This window comes from Catharus ustulatus, chromosome 3, assembly GCF_009819885.2.
Source record: "Catharus ustulatus isolate bCatUst1 chromosome 3, bCatUst1.pri.v2, whole genome shotgun sequence".
Classification (NCBI taxonomy): Eukaryota; Metazoa; Chordata; class Aves; order Passeriformes; family Turdidae; genus Catharus; species Catharus ustulatus.
This window is the reverse complement of record NC_046223.1, coordinates 10,731,989-10,747,339: the sequence shown is the minus strand read 5'-3', so window position 1 is coordinate 10,747,339 and position 15,351 is coordinate 10,731,989. Positions and strand designations below refer to the sequence as shown.

At 43.1% G+C, this 15,351-nt stretch overlaps 1 long non-coding RNA gene across 1 annotated transcript in view; it reads left to right on the top strand.

Annotated features, from left to right (window-relative positions):
- The window catches only part of LOC116994509, a 56,712-nt gene that overhangs the window by 322 nt on the left and 41,039 nt on the right, over positions 1-15,351 (top strand). The window lies entirely within an intron of this gene.

Genomic DNA, 15,351 nt, shown 5'->3' with positions numbered 1-15,351 from the left:
CTGTGAGAATTTGAGTGACTATCCCAATTTTGGGTGACTGTCCAGTGGACTGCCAGCAGCCCCAGTGAATTAGTACTGAACTAGAGCTGGGCCAAAAAAGGCTGCACTTCAGTCTTGCCTGAGCTTAACTGATACACAGTGTGTGTTCTAGAAATGAGATTTTTAGATATTGAGGGAAAAATGTCAGTTTCCTTATTGTTGAGGTATTACTACTGGTGGATGCAGGCTTGGGCTTTTTCCTGTGTTCCAACATAAAACCTGTAGAGCTGGACATGAAAACACCCCAACCTGTGTGAGCAAATCAGTCATGTGTGTTCCCCTGAACAACATTTCTCTGATGGGCAATGTGGATTTGCCGATATGCCCCCTGAAGCAAGCCCAGCTGGAGTCCCTCCAGAGCCTTTGAAGGAGACCTAGATCTTGGCTTAGCCCACATTCACAGGAGCCAAGGCTGCCAGCGTGGTGCCTCAAGCATTCTTAGGACAGGGATTATTGGTGAGGTCATGAGAGTGCGAGTGTGCATGTGTGTGTATGTCTATGCTCTTGAGAGAGGAGATCTGGGGTGTTGGAGAAACACCAGGCTATATGAGAATTACTTGGGGTTTTGTTTTTCTGCACTGAGTGTTGCAGCCTTGTGCTGAATGGTTCTGCACTGAACTCCTGTAACTGATGTTTCGTCGGGCTTTTTTTTTGTTTGTTTGTTTTTTTACTGACAAAGGAAAAAATCCTGCTTTGAAAACAGCATTGTGCCTTATCTTGGTCCATTATTCAGAATAGGTTTAGGTTGTCCTGTTCATTGATTTCCACTGGTGTTACACACCTCCAAACCTGCTTAATGCCCTGATGGTGTGGTTGTATTTTTTTTAAAAAGATCTATGATTTTGTTTGTTATTTGGAACCTGCTCTCTGTATGCCTCTGAAGATCTGAAAAAAAAAGGACAAAATAGTTTCCTAATATAGGAGTTTCTCTCTTCTCCAGTCCTTGTCTAAAATTCGTATTCTGACACTGTGGGTGCTGTAACATCACCGCTTCTGGGGAATTTTGATGCTGAAAATAGGCAGCTAGGGAACACATGAGAAACTGTTCTTTGTAAGACTAACTTCCTGCTGGAAATGTCTTGTCATCTTGCCATTCCAATGTCTTTTCTGTTTGAAGAGCTCCAGCTCCCTGGGCAGCTACTCTTTCTTTGGCATGCATTCTTATCTGGAACCAAGTAATCAAGAAAACAGTCAAAGGATGATGCTTTACTCTCTAAATGCTTCCTCTCTTCTGGAAATACAATTTCCTTTCTCTTTGGCTGCGTGAGTGAACACTGAGAGAGGAAATAGATAGAAATGAGATATGAAGTTTCTCTGTTTCTAATGTTTTATTTTTTTTTCAGGTCAGAAACCACAAACTCAAAGTCCCCAGAAATAAGAAAAAGGAGCAGAGGAATTACATAGCAAGGGAAAAAGGAATTGCTTGGAGATGACTGCCCCATCTCATGCATTGGGGATGAGGTGCCAGCTGTGTAAATATTTTTGGCAGAACTTCCCAATTTCAGAGGTAGAAAAGAATTCTTCCTGTCCCTCACAGCTTGAAAACTGCAAGGTGAAAATATAAATACAAGTTTATAATTAGATTTCAGAAATTTCCTTATGAGTCCTGACATTCCTGAGGCTGCATGAGCAGGGAAGGGTTTCTGTGAAGGAAAGAAAAAACCAAAACAAGTAGCAAACTCGAATACTCAAGCAAACAGTGAGCTGTGATAATGCTAACAGAGAAGCTGTGAAGGAGCACACAAGAGGGGGAATAGAGAATTTGGATTGTGTATCCTACAGCAAAGAGAGTAGTAGATCTCTCTTAGCTATACATTAATTTGTGCAGGAAGGCAATTAGGCACCAAACAAGGCAAAATGCTGGGCTTGTAGATGCAGTTTTCTGTCCAGAGGTGTGTATTTGAAAAATCCCTGGCAAAGTTTTTAAACTTTGATGTCATTGATCAGATGTTAGCACTAGGTAATTAAATTATAAAAGTCCAATAGAAGACTTTTCTTAATGATGATGAACTTAACATTCTCAGTAGCTGTTTTTAGGCAGAAGAGTTGCATTTGATATCTGGTCAATAGTGCATTTGCTTATTAATAGAGTGAATGATTTAAAATTAAACAAATGACCATTCAGATATTTATTAGTAGGCATGATAATGCCTGTTATTTTAAAAAGTAGCTTCTTGTACTTTGTAGTGCTTCCTGGTAGATGTCGCTCCACTGGAGAAGGAATGGCAAAAGAAGTGGTTGCAGCCCCATCCTTTTTATACATTACCTGCTTGGTCTGGCACAAAATGCCCTTTTTTAAAAAAAATTTTTTTTTAGATTTTTGTTTGTACTATACCACCATCCATATACTGGGGGGAAAAAATCGATTTTTAATCTTCAGAAGGGATTTGTAGGGAGGATACTAATAGGATGCAAAAATAGCCAAAACCATCAGTTCTTCTAGGAGTGGGATTCCTCAGAATAAAAACAACCTATGATTTTTGGGACTGCTGAACTGAAGTGAGTTCAAAAAGGCAAATACCAGCCTCCCACAGATTGAGTTAAGCTTTGGGGGGTTAATGTGCATCTGATGGCAAGCTGAGAGGGAAGGGGGCCCAAGGTGCCGGCGAGGAGTGCAAGGGCATACAAAGGTTTTTACAATTTTGAGATCCTTGAACAGTGCTGGCTCATCCCTGTTTCACCAACATTGGAGGTTTGCTGAAAACAAATGCTCAGGAAGCACTCGAGAGCGTCCTGTGCAGCGGAGGTAGGAGTGCATGGCAGCAGAAGTAACACGAAGGAGTTAAGTGGAAAGCTTTGTCAGTGGCGATGCCAGGCTAAACAGACCTGTGACATAAGATTTGAGTCTGTTAAAGGAGACAATGCCACAGGAGCTAGGTCATACCAAAAATCATCATTCTCTCTTTTGCCCTGACTGTGTTGAGTCCTGGCTCCCCTTGGTGTCTCTGCTGTGATGCTTAAAAGCTCCAGGATGGGCTTTCCCCTCCTGCAGAATATGACCAACCTTTTCAGCAAGCACCGTGGAAGGAGTTAAGGATGCGAGTTCAGCCTGAAGCTCAGTTTCCTGGCTTATGTTGATTATTGCCAAAATCTTAATGTTGTTTTAATGCATTTTTGTGTTCATGAATCCATTTTCCAGAGCTGTCGATTGCACACACTAACCCTTTTTATGTGACTAAAAGCCAGCTGTAGTATCCTTGAAGAATCAAATGCTCTCATAGCTCTGGAAATTGCTCTGGGTGTGCATGCATGTTTATTTGTGCGTCAGCTCTTTTAATCTTTCTACTGAAAACCTAATATACTGTAACTGGGACATTTTCACAAAAGAGAACACTTCAAAACAATTCTAAATATAAATTAAATCCATTTCCAAATGGCTTGTTAAAAAATGCAGATGGTTTATATTTATTATATAATTTTTTTGTTTTATCACCTTGCAAAATTTTACAGCATAGAATCTTATTTAACGCGGAGACATTTTAAGCAGCAATATTAGACAGCTGTATATGCGTCATACTAAGAGATTTTTACAGGATATTAAAGTCGGTTCTGATGTAACCTGGTGTTTTGAGCAGCATAGATTAGGCATTTTCCAATTTAGTAATTTTTTTTAAAAGTAGGTGCTTTTTTATTTTTTTTGCCCCTCCCAAAATAGCCATTTATTCCTTGATTCCAATTGTTCTCAAGGTGTATGGAAATTCAGGCCAGACTGATTGAGAAACTTCTCTCTGAGCTTATATGAATAACAAAGAGTTATAACAGATACTATCTCACCTGAAATTAGGGATAATTATACTCTATAGCAAATTATATACATAGTTAAAATAAATAACAAAGCACAGTGTTCATATCCTGGTGATTAATTTTTTCCCCCAAGTTTTGTTTGCCTTTACAATTTTTCCATTGCAATCAACATGAGAATATTGCTGGGTAGACGCAGCACCTGAATAAGTGCCAGCCTGATTTGTTGTTTTTTTTTTCCTTCTCGGTCTCCAACAGGCACAAGCAGGTTTAATGTTAACTCGACACAACTCCAGCTTCTCTGCTGGTTCTCACACCCTCCAGGTCAGAGCGAAATCCCCTATTAATTAAACAGAAATTATATCCGAAATAAATCACTTGGCGCAAGAAACCCACGGTGGAATTTTTTGAAAGATGTTTGCAATAATTAAACATTCTGTGACTGGTGACATTTTAAATAACTCTTAAAATACCAACCTCTGTTGATATTTAAAATAGGCTCTTCAGTGGAAAGGCAGCGATCCCATTGAGCAAATAAGATAAACCACGTCATCATATAAGAAGGGGAAAAAAACAATCATCCAACGCCAGCAAAAAACTCCCAAATGTTTTCATATGGCAGGAGTCTTAAAAGTGTTTGGAAGATATAGGTTGGGGGTGATTCTGTCAATGTTTGTGAAGGAAGAGCTGATAAACCTTCAGTATCTGTGCACTCCATCTCTGGTTGTTGAAGGGTGTGAGGTAGGTTTCCTGTTTCATGGGCAGCGGTATAGGAACAGGAAGGGTCATGGATTTTGGCTGGTCTTTTAGGGTTTTGCTGTTTGTCACCTCCTGCACTGCACCTTTTCTCCTGACCTGGCAATTTCAGGGGCATTTTGTGCAATCAGGCGGAATCCCAAGAATTTCATCAGTGTCCCCAAGCAATGTGCCACTTGGGCTGATGGGAGCTCACAGCAGTGTGGCTGCACACTTGCATGGGCTTGGCTTACCCTCTGCCCACTGGCTTTGGAAAACATACAAACAAAATAATATCTCACCACCACCAAAAAAATCCTGCAATGGCTCCCTTCTCCCAGAGCACATGGCGAAGATAAATAGTGAATCTTGCCTAAATGCAGGAAGAGAGGAGGTAGGGGAATGGTGGTGTAGGAGGAGAAGACACTGTGCACCTTGTTGGTGGTTGACTGGTGGCCAGTTGCAACGCCTCTGTGCAATGCCTCTTGCAGGCTGGAGAAAAGGAGAGGTTTGGGTGCCTTGCCGGGTTGGGGGTCACTGTAGATCAGTTTTGCACTTCCCTCTTGTGCTCACAGCCTGAGTGACTGTGGCCACCAGCTGGGAGGAGGCAGAGGAGAGCAGCCATGCCCTCTGCCCTGAGAAGGCAGGGAGTTTGTCCAGAGCTGGGTAGACCTGGGGGACCCTCCAGGCCCATCCTTCTGCCCTGGTCTCTGGGATGTCCTGCAGTCTTAGAGCAGGCAGGGGTGCCTTGAAGTCAAGTGCAAAACCTGGATGGGGATAAGAAAGGTCTTCCTGTGGGAAGTGCAGGCATCTCACATGGCATCTCTGCTGCTGTAGCTGCTATACCTTCATTAAAGGTGGAATAGGTCATGTGGAAGTGGATTGTATCTACCCAGTGACTCACACAGTATAGCTGTACTCTAATTTCTTCAAGATGTCTTATGTCTGGCCTCTTTTTCTGATCAAACTGTCACTGTTTCATATTCTCTTAGCTGCCTTTTGCTCTCCATTTAGGTGGACTATGCCCTTCACCTGTAATCTCTGCCTAGAAAAGGACCCTGTGTGCAGTCCTACCTACTTTCTCAAGGAAAAGTCAGGAAATCCTGTTTGTCTTGGTTTAGTTTTTTTTTTTTTTAACTGCATTTTACATTCCACCTGTATTTTATAGCAGGCAATTTCAGTGAGAGGCACAGGAACCAAGAGACTTGGCATGTCTTTACTTGAGGAAAAACTGTCTTTCCTACTGCTGCAGCAGTCTGGCTCCATGTCTGGAGTTTCCTTGTGTTTTTCTGGAGCTTCTGCCCTGGCGGCTCACAGGGAGTGCAGCCGAGGAGGGTGCGTGGCCAAGGAACCTGGGCAGCATGGTGCTCATTTGGAACAGCTCGGTGGCAACTCAGACCAATGGCTTGTACCTGTGGGTTGGATTTATGAGTTTAGGAAAACACAGCTATTCTACTACCAAAACCATGGCTCTGCCACTCTAATCCTGTTTTCTCCTTGAGGGATTAATTTCTAAGAAAGGGACAAATCTTTCGGGGGGAAGAAGAGGAGGAGTAAGCATACACAACTGTCACTTGGAAAAAGAATTAAGAAGAGAAAATGTGAAGAAATCCGGACTTAGACTGATACCGTAGCTCAGGGATGTGAGCTGTGAAGCTGAGGCTTGGACTACAGAAAACACCTGGACAGGTAAAATACAATAGTTCCTCTCTGTGTTGATCAATGAATGTCCTCCTCCAGGTTTAAGGCCTGAAGATCTGAAGGTGGACGTCTTGTGACTGAGATTACAATAGTGCTTGAAACCTGTGGCACCGCTGCTCCAATCTTTGGATGGTCTGGGAGGATTTTCAGGGTCCAGCTCTGCCACCCAGCCCTGCTGAAGCCCAGTCGTGATTCTCCTCCTGCCAGGGAAGGTGGCCTGGGGACAGTTGGTCACCTGCACCTACTGAAGCAGTTTCTTACTGTTTAATAATTGGCACCGGCAGATAGAAATTATTGCTTGTCCCAGTTGCTTGATGCTTATAGATGGAGGTTGAGAGCTGTACCCCGAGTGGCGGCGCGGTGGTTTATATTGATTGTTCGGGAAGCACTAGTTAGGCTTGCGCTGCGAGCACTCCCGCAGGGCCGGAGAGCCGCGGGGCGCGGTGGAGCCGGGGCTCGAACCCACGTCCCCCGCTCCGTGCCGCTGCGGCGGATGGCCGGCAGAGGGCGCCGGGCCCCCAGGCACGAGGAGCGGCCGGGGCTGCCCCGAGGCCGGAGAGCGCCGGACACCGCCCCGGACACCGCCCCGGACACCGCCCTCTCCTCTCCCTGCAGGGGCCCGGCGCAGAAAAGGAGTATGTGCGTGTGTGTGGAGGAGTGTGTGGGGAGAGTAAAATAAAATAAAAATAATTTAAAAATTCCCAGTTTTAGCCAGACCAAACTTTTCCCTCCATGGAAGCGTCGCATCCCCCGCGAGGAGCAGCGCTGCCTGCGTGGGCTGGGGGTGCACAAACGCTGCCGTTCACCACGAGCCCACGCGGGGTGCGCTCACCATCCTATGGAATCGTTGGACCGGGTTTTTGGCACGTTGGGGCACTTTAAAGTTGAGCGGATTCATGTACAAATCAATTCGGAATTGGGAAACCATCACTTCCCTTCTGTATACATCTCTCCTGCGTTACCAGTTTTCCAGCTGGGAAGGCTGGCAGGCAGGCGGCTTCGGAGGTGGCTGCCAATGCTGATTCATAACCCAGCCCACAAAGGATATTAATATGGTACCATAAGAACATTTTCCCCTCAAAGACAATGAATGTGTAATTTCTGTGATGCAAGTGGAGGTCAGTCTGATGCTGCTCTCTTGCCGGTAAGTTATACAATAAGTTTATAAGTGTTGGACAGAGCCAAAACCTCAGAACCGCTTGCAGAGCCAGTTTTTTACCCCATTTGGTTTACTGTGAGCCCCTGTTTTTTGGCCAGCTATAGTCATGCTATAAATTAATTTTATTCCGCAATTTTAGAAGGCGCTGTAAGGTTTAAGAATATTTTTTTTCCAGTTGTCACGTTTCTAAATATTCTGGCTTTTATTTTTACCATATTCAGTGCCAAAAAACACAGCTTAGGAATGTAGTAGGAACATAGGAATTGCCACAACAGTCCATCTTGTCACTCTCCTGTCGCTGTCAACTGCTGGTGCCAGATGCAAATTCTTGAAGCAATTACGTAAAAGAAATTCTGCTAAAATAAAAAATACTGAGGTGTGGCAGGACGATAGGAAAATAAGAATTGCAGGAGAGACTGGGCAGAAAGCCTTTTTGTTTATTTCATTTATTTATTCATTCAATCTACTTACGGATTTGTTTTACAGAACTTTAAGCTGATTTTCATTTTTCCTTCTTTTGTTTACTAGCCCTCAACTGTGCCACATATGTGAGGTAGCAAAAACAGAGCGGAGAGCTTCTTAGTTTCTGTTTCAGGAGAAGGGAGCTCACTTTCTGTGTTGGGAGGGGACACAAAAGGCTTCAAAAGATGCCAATGATTTATCAAAGATCATGGGAAGATACAGCAGATCATGGGAAGATGCAGAGAGGATGCCTTGTGCAGCAACAGTGCCGGGAAGCAGGATATGCTGAATATATTTACAGCAAGTTCATCTAGCCCGTCTAATGGGTAGTTGTTGTTTGAAGTGCTTGCATGAAAGCACAGCAGCGTGTGAGTGCTAGAAAATTCAATGGTGCAAGGGAGTTATTTAGCTTATGCCCTTGAGATTAATCATAGGCTCGGTAACAACTCCAGAGCAATCTCTTCTGCTCTAATGTGACTTAGATAGCAGCTGAGCAGCCAAGGACTGGGCACTTTACAAAAATCGTAATGTCAGGTATTTTTGATGTGGAGTGCAATCCCCAGTTTCCGAAGTGCAGCTTTGCAGCTGGCAGAGCAGCAGGACCTGCTCCCTACCTCAGTGGATCCTCTGGAAAACGCGTTCCTTGTCCCCCTCGGGAGCCTGCCGGGCTTCAGCGTGAACGAGGAGGGAGAAAGCTGGAGCAGGCACAATCTCAGGGGCACTACTGTGAGGTGTGAACGTTCCCACTGACGGCTGTGGAATCATTTGCCATGCTGCAAATTAGAGCGAAATATCCTCCAGGTGTTCGGTGTCAAGGATTGTGATCTGATCTTTTAGCGGGTTCATTAGCTGGATGAAGGGGACTCTCACGGCATTTCCTCATGCTCTCGTGTGCAGGAAGCTTACTGGAGACATCAGATGAGCATTCAGTGTGAAAGAATACAGAAAATGCAGTGGATTAGGAGAGGCTTGGGTATAAAATTTACTAACCTTACGATGGATCATATTCATAAAGGATTTTAGGGATCAACATATTCCTCGCTCAAGAATCTTTCCATCCTCACTGATAAGTGTACTGGATGAAGGACATTAATTTAAATGAATGTCTTGTGCTTATGTCTGGAGCTTATCCTCGTTCACTGGCAAGCAAGGAAATTAAATGCTTTTTTCTTCTCTTTATTGCAACTCTGTGTGGCATGGTCCACCAACATACAAGGAAAGGTTTTTTTCCATACACATGTCCCCCCAAAATGTCGCCCTAAATGATCAAGAGGAGAAAAAATAAAAAGGACATTCCATACACATAAAATATGTAATTAAAATGATGAATTATTGTAAGATAGAATATTAGCCTTTTGACATTTTAATCTGAGCAGGAGAGAGTGAGAGAGTGCATTTGGAGCCGCTCAATTAAATTTAGAATTTTTTCCCCTCCATTGTTATGAATAAATAGAAAGATTCTGTAGCAGTCTGTGGAATTATTAATTGCAAGTACTGTAGAAGGTGCATGCACCATATCATGAAATGGAGTATCATTGTTAGTGACTATATTTCTTGGTAATTAAGGCCCAGACTAATGATGCAAGTTTTCTTCAGCATGATTTTCATCTGATTATGAGGCTGCTTCATTAAGAGCACTCAGACTAACGAGCTGTAGCTGTAATAAAGTAATTTTCTGTCTTGTGCTCTGATTGATAAAGAGTTTCTATAGCTAAAAGGAATTGAAAATATAATTATAATTAGAAATGGTTGAATAAAGTTATTACAGGATTGCTGAAGGGTAGTGCAATTGACACCATAATGTTTTTTGGAAGTGTGCATCTTAAAATTAGACTTTATAAAAGGAAGGGGGAAAAAAAAAACAACCCACAACCCCAAGCCCTCTGTGCTAATAAATGGGCAGAATGTTGCTGCTTCCATAAAATGAACTGTTAGATTAAAGTAAAATGAGGTTTTCCCACATTGTTCAGAACAAGAAAAACATATGCAGGAAGAATGCTGTTGCCTTTCTTCCCAGCATTCCTCTTAAGTGAAGTAAAGCTTATGAAAGTGCTTTTTACTCCATTTATAAAAATTTTCATGCTGCCATATGTTGCAAAAAAGATCTTTTTGATTAAGCTGATGTGTTTTGAAGCATGCGGTATAATTTTGGTGTTTCCCTTTAAAAACGTGCAAAGAGTTATGCGAGTCTTTTCTATGTATTAGCATACGGGAACGAGTGGGTTTTTTTAATACATGTTTTTGGACAGAGATTTTCCTTTCTTTCTGTCTTTTTAAAAATATCCTTGCATTGGCCAATATCAAAATATAACTGGGTCAAATACAAGGTCTTTGTTTTTTTCTCTAGGGGAAGCAAATCAACTTTTTATCCCAGAAACCTTATTCTTTTTTATGATGTTCATATTATAAACAGCACAAACTCTGTTAGAGCAATCCTTTGTGCGTATGTCATAGGATATATATGCTGTATTGATAGAAAAAACTATAATAAGGGTTTTATTTAGAATTAGGTGGTGCACTTTAGTACTCAGAAGTTGTTTTGACTTATTTAATTTGGAGACTTTCTGTATTGCTGTATCTCCCTCTTTGGAAGTCATGCATATATTTTAAGGCTACAGTTATGCACATTTGGTTATGTAAATCTGTCCCATGCAGACTCCAAGGAACTTTATTGTATTGCATTGAAACAAGCAGTAGATCATCTAGATGTATATTTATGCTAATTAACTTAAAGCCGGCATTTTGCATTGATTGCTCGGTCATAATGCTTTTTGGAAGATTTTTTAGAATTTTTGAAAATCATTCTTAACACATTATATGGTGATAAAAGTGTGTTATTGGAATACTATTAGCAGGAATAAAAAAAGAGCTGAATTTTATTGGTTGTTCATTGAAAATGTTAGCTGTGATTAGTTACATAATCCTACATTAACCTGTAAATTAAAATTCCTTGGTGCAATTTGATGGCTGATTTAATTTTGTCTTTCTTTGTTTGCCGCAGGCTAATTCCATTATGAATTCTTTATACAGCCTTTTCCCTCAATGATTAGCAGCTTCTACTCAAGTTCTGATTACTATTGTACACTTAGCACTACATAAAGCTGGGGATTAATATTCCCCTGAAGAATTGTTGCTATGGATCTGCTCTATTCCTTCTAAGAGATGTTTCTGCAGCTTCAATTGTCCATAAATTATGATCTCTAGTGAATTATCAGTGGGAGTGAACTAAGCTTAACAAGCTGAAGAGAGCACTCTAGTTCTGAAAGAAAAAGGAAGAGAGAGATAAAAAGATTCTCAATTATTAATTGCAAGGTTTCCATAATACAGAAGTGGTGATACTTTCCCTATCTCCATTCCTGTGAGCATGTAAGAAATCAGGGTGAGTCAGAAATACTAAAGCCCTAGCCCCCTCCAGCACTTAGAGATAAAACCTACAGGAGGATCTTAATTATGTAGAGAGAGAGGTGGAAAAACAGCGCTGTCATCCTGGGTTTTAAGTCTATATTTTGGCTCTTCTCATTTCTGTTTCACCACCTCTGTCCTCCTGGTATAGTTTCCAGACTGTCGATAGCACTATTAGTAGCCTGCCTCAACTGCCTTTAAAATATAGTCAGGATTAATAGGGGATTTAATTGCAGATGTCTGAGGAGCTTTCATATTTGGAGAGGTTTTATTAAGGGCAGCTATTCCAGTTCAAGTTTGTGCGCACTTCGCTATGGTCCCATCTGTTCCCCTTTGTTAGAGCTTTAAAGTCGTATTTCTCCTACTGATTCATGGCTGTTTTCCTTCTCCTCCCTTGAAAAATCTGTCTTGAAGGCTGCGCTGCAGTGTTATTCTTTCTTGCCAGGTATGTTCGATTTTCCTGATTGAGATGATCGTGTTCTTCTGCCTTTCAGCCCCAGCCAAGCCCTCTTTTGCTCGTACTTGAGTCTACAAATTGTCAGGGTTAAAAACTGCAGCAGGGTGCCTCATTTTCAGGGAAGTCCTCAGGGGGCACAAAGCTGGCTCTGAGCCACTGTGCCTGGCTCCTGCCAGGTTAGGGAGGCAGTGACCTGGCATCACTGCCCAGCAGAAGCAGAGCTGCCTTGCCTCTGCTCAGGGCACAAGATTGGAACATCTTTGGCTATTCCACGCCAAAGGGTACACAAATCTCTAGTTCAGTTAGACTGACAGTGTGTTTTAGGTTGTCTTAAGACCTTTAGGCATTAAAAAAAATTCTTTCGGCTAAAAGCACTGTTGGATTGCATCTGCTAAGCTGCCTCATGCATTGTGGTACACTATCTGTAGTGGTAAATCATATTTAGTTGCAACAGTGTTAGAGGGCCTCTATAACTCTAGGAATTACTGTACCTTCTTGAGGCCTGTCTGATAACCTCCCATAGCCCAAGAGAGTAGATTAGGTTCTGGAGCTGACAGGGTTTCAGACCTATTCCAAGAGAAAAAAACCCCAGCTTTTAACATGTGACTAATAGAAGGTGTTTTTTCATCTCCCTTTTCAAAGCTCCACTTGATAATATTCAGCAAAATCTGTGTATGTTTTAAATTAAAACCAGTGGCTGAGTCCAACCGGTGTTTTGTGCTTGGAGCTAGTGACAGAAAGAACAAAGGTGCCTTAGCGAGGTTACTGGATCTGATTTCTCTGATCTGCTTAGGCCACTTCGTGCTGCCTACTGAAACTGCTGGAGGTGCCCATCAGACAATGCACTGTGGAACCACAGTGTTGCCTCTTGTCTCAGTCTGTAGCCCAACCAAAAGGATGTGGTGTCTACAGAGTACAGTAATTTCACGAATACAAGCCGCAGCAAGAAGACTAAAATTTTGGTGGAAACCCGGAAATGCGGCCAATATTCCGGTGTGGCTAATCTATGGACAAAAATGTGATATCTGCCCTTACCTAGTATCATGCTGGTCCAGTCCCGAGCCAAAACAGTTTGAAATCCATGGTTTCCTGTTGTTCCGACGATGAACCAATCAGAGAACAGCTTATTGCCTGCCTGTGGATGGCGGCGTTACTGAGGGGTGGGGGTTGTTATCGGGGTGAGTTACCTCGGCAGTTTGATAAAAGTGTGTGATATTTCTCTGTACTTTTTAAAGTGTTTTCAGTCTTGTGCGGCTACGGGGCTGGCTGGGCTCGCAGGGAGAGGGCTGGGGGAGCCTCTCTCCCCACAGGGAGAGGGATGAAGCGGGCAATCGGCTCGCAGGGAGAGGGCTGGGGGAGCCACTCAACCTGCAGGGAGAGGGGTAGAACGGCCACTCGGCTCGCAGGGAGAGGGCTACAACGGCCGCTCCCCCCGCGGGGCTGCGAGGGCCAGAGCGGCGCTCGCCCTGCGGGCCGCGAGGGCTACAACGGCCGCTCCCCCCGCGGGCCGCGAGGGCTACAACGGCTGCTCCCCCGCGGGCCGCGATGGCTACAACGGCCGCTCCTGTGCCAGCACGGAGATGTGGCTCCGCTCGGAGCTCAGCTGCCTGCCCATGCGACTGAGCAGCTGTTTAAAGGCAACGCGGATCCATTGGGAATGCTCGCAAATGACCACACTATTGTTCCTGTCTTTTTCGGCTTGTAAATAAAGGGTGTGTCTTTTTTCACTTGGAAACAATGTTTCCGAGGTCGGCAGTAAGCCAGTAAGCCCCGGCAATCCCGCGATTGTGTTACCAAATGACGATTTTGTGAAAGTTCGCTGCGAACTAAAGTGCGGCTAATATTCCGGGTGTGGCTTATCTATTGACAAAGACATCAATGTTACCAACACACCGGATATGCGGCTTATACTCCGTGCGGCTTGTATTCGTGAATTTACTGTAGTTTTGACTATCCCCAAATGCTAGGGCTGGGGCAAGGAAAATTGAGGAGTACTTAGGGTGGTCCCTGCAGAAGGGAACAATTCTTTATTTTTAAAATTTTTGTTTCTTTCTCACCTGTGTGTTCTCTGCAGTACTCAAAATCTCAGTGTAATGAACAATTTGACCTTAAAGTTTCTATTCTGTCATGTTGAAGCAAAGACTATTCTTGAAGAAGCTGTTCTTTTTCTTCCCAGACCAGTCTCTTGTCTTCACAGCCTCCTTTTTTTTCAGTGCCATCCTCAGTTTAGTAGAGAGCTGTTGAAATGTTACTCCTTTTGCTAGGATTTTGACCTGCCTAGTGTTATTTGGGTGTTTTGGAGCTCTTTTGTGAAAAATATTGTCTTGCATATTTGCCTCCTGTGTCCCCTTCATGATTTTAAATTTGCTATGTCTTCTTTAGATAGCTATTTTCCACCCTGAACATTATTGCCTTCCTACTCTGAGTGTCTCCTCCTGTGGTCCAGAACTGGTTTTCCTTCTTTGCTCCTTCTCTGTTCTGATGGACTGTTTTCCAGATGGGGCAATCAGAATTATCTGCAGTCCTCCAGACATGGATGTGTTGTGAGTTTGTTTGTTCTTGAGTTTCGTGGCATTTTATTGTCCAGCCACCTAGTGCTGAACAAGTCCTTGTGGGCCTTGGGTAGGGTAGTCCTAATATTTGCCCTTATGTCCAGACAATGATTTTTCTGTTAATCCTTCTACATTGACAGTGAAGGCAAAACAAAGACTGTAAAAAGTTCCTAAAAAGTGACTGTTTGTCACTCCTGTTAATTGATGATAAGATTGTCCTAGGAGGAGTCTTAGCCTAAGCCTCAGGCACAATCATGTCAGTGATTGCTTACTGACATCAGTGCCATACTATGCTGTGGTGGTTTTTTTCTTTTCCTTTAATTTGGCAATGGAAATCTTCATCCTCCTGACTTCTCAGTCTTCCAGCTGAGATCCTAATTCTAGGATCATCTCTGGCATTACCTTACACATCACTGATCAAATATCAAGAAAATGAAACAGTAATTTCTCTTGTTTATTTTTGGGGTTGGGTCTAGCTGTGACTGAAGCTGGCTTGAATTCAGTAAGATTTTTACTATGATCCGGATCAGTAGAATAGATCTTGGTCTGAGCTTGTTTTCAGTTCAAGTTTATTTCTCCAGCAGGGATAAACCCCGTAAGTTCTCTGCTTGATCCTCTCTAGCCATCTCCATTTGAGTGCCTGAGGTCTCTCCAATGTTATTATTGCATCTCTCCTTTCCCTGAAATGCTGGCTTCTCTCTCTGTCTGCTATGTCATATTCAACCAGACTAAAAGTAGTGAAAGAGGGCAGCAGAGATCCTTTTTAACAGTGTGTCTGCTTCAGCTATGAAAAGGAGAGCTCCTAAAGCAGAGAAGTGTTTGTAGCAGGCTGGTGCAGGGCTGCAGATGATGCCAGTGGAATTCCAAGGGAGGAAGCATGGGGATGGAGAATGATGCAGCACAAGGCAGAGATGCTTATATGTGAAGCCAAGCCAGCACAAAGCAAGATCAGTCCTGAATAAAGGAAAGGTCTCAGAATTGTACTGATGATAGAGCAAATGGGATGCAGCCCCAGAATACTAGAAACATTCAGGTCTAAATGTATGTACCTATTCTACAGGTGTGCCAAGCCAAACAGCACTGAAAATGATGTTCAGTGATCT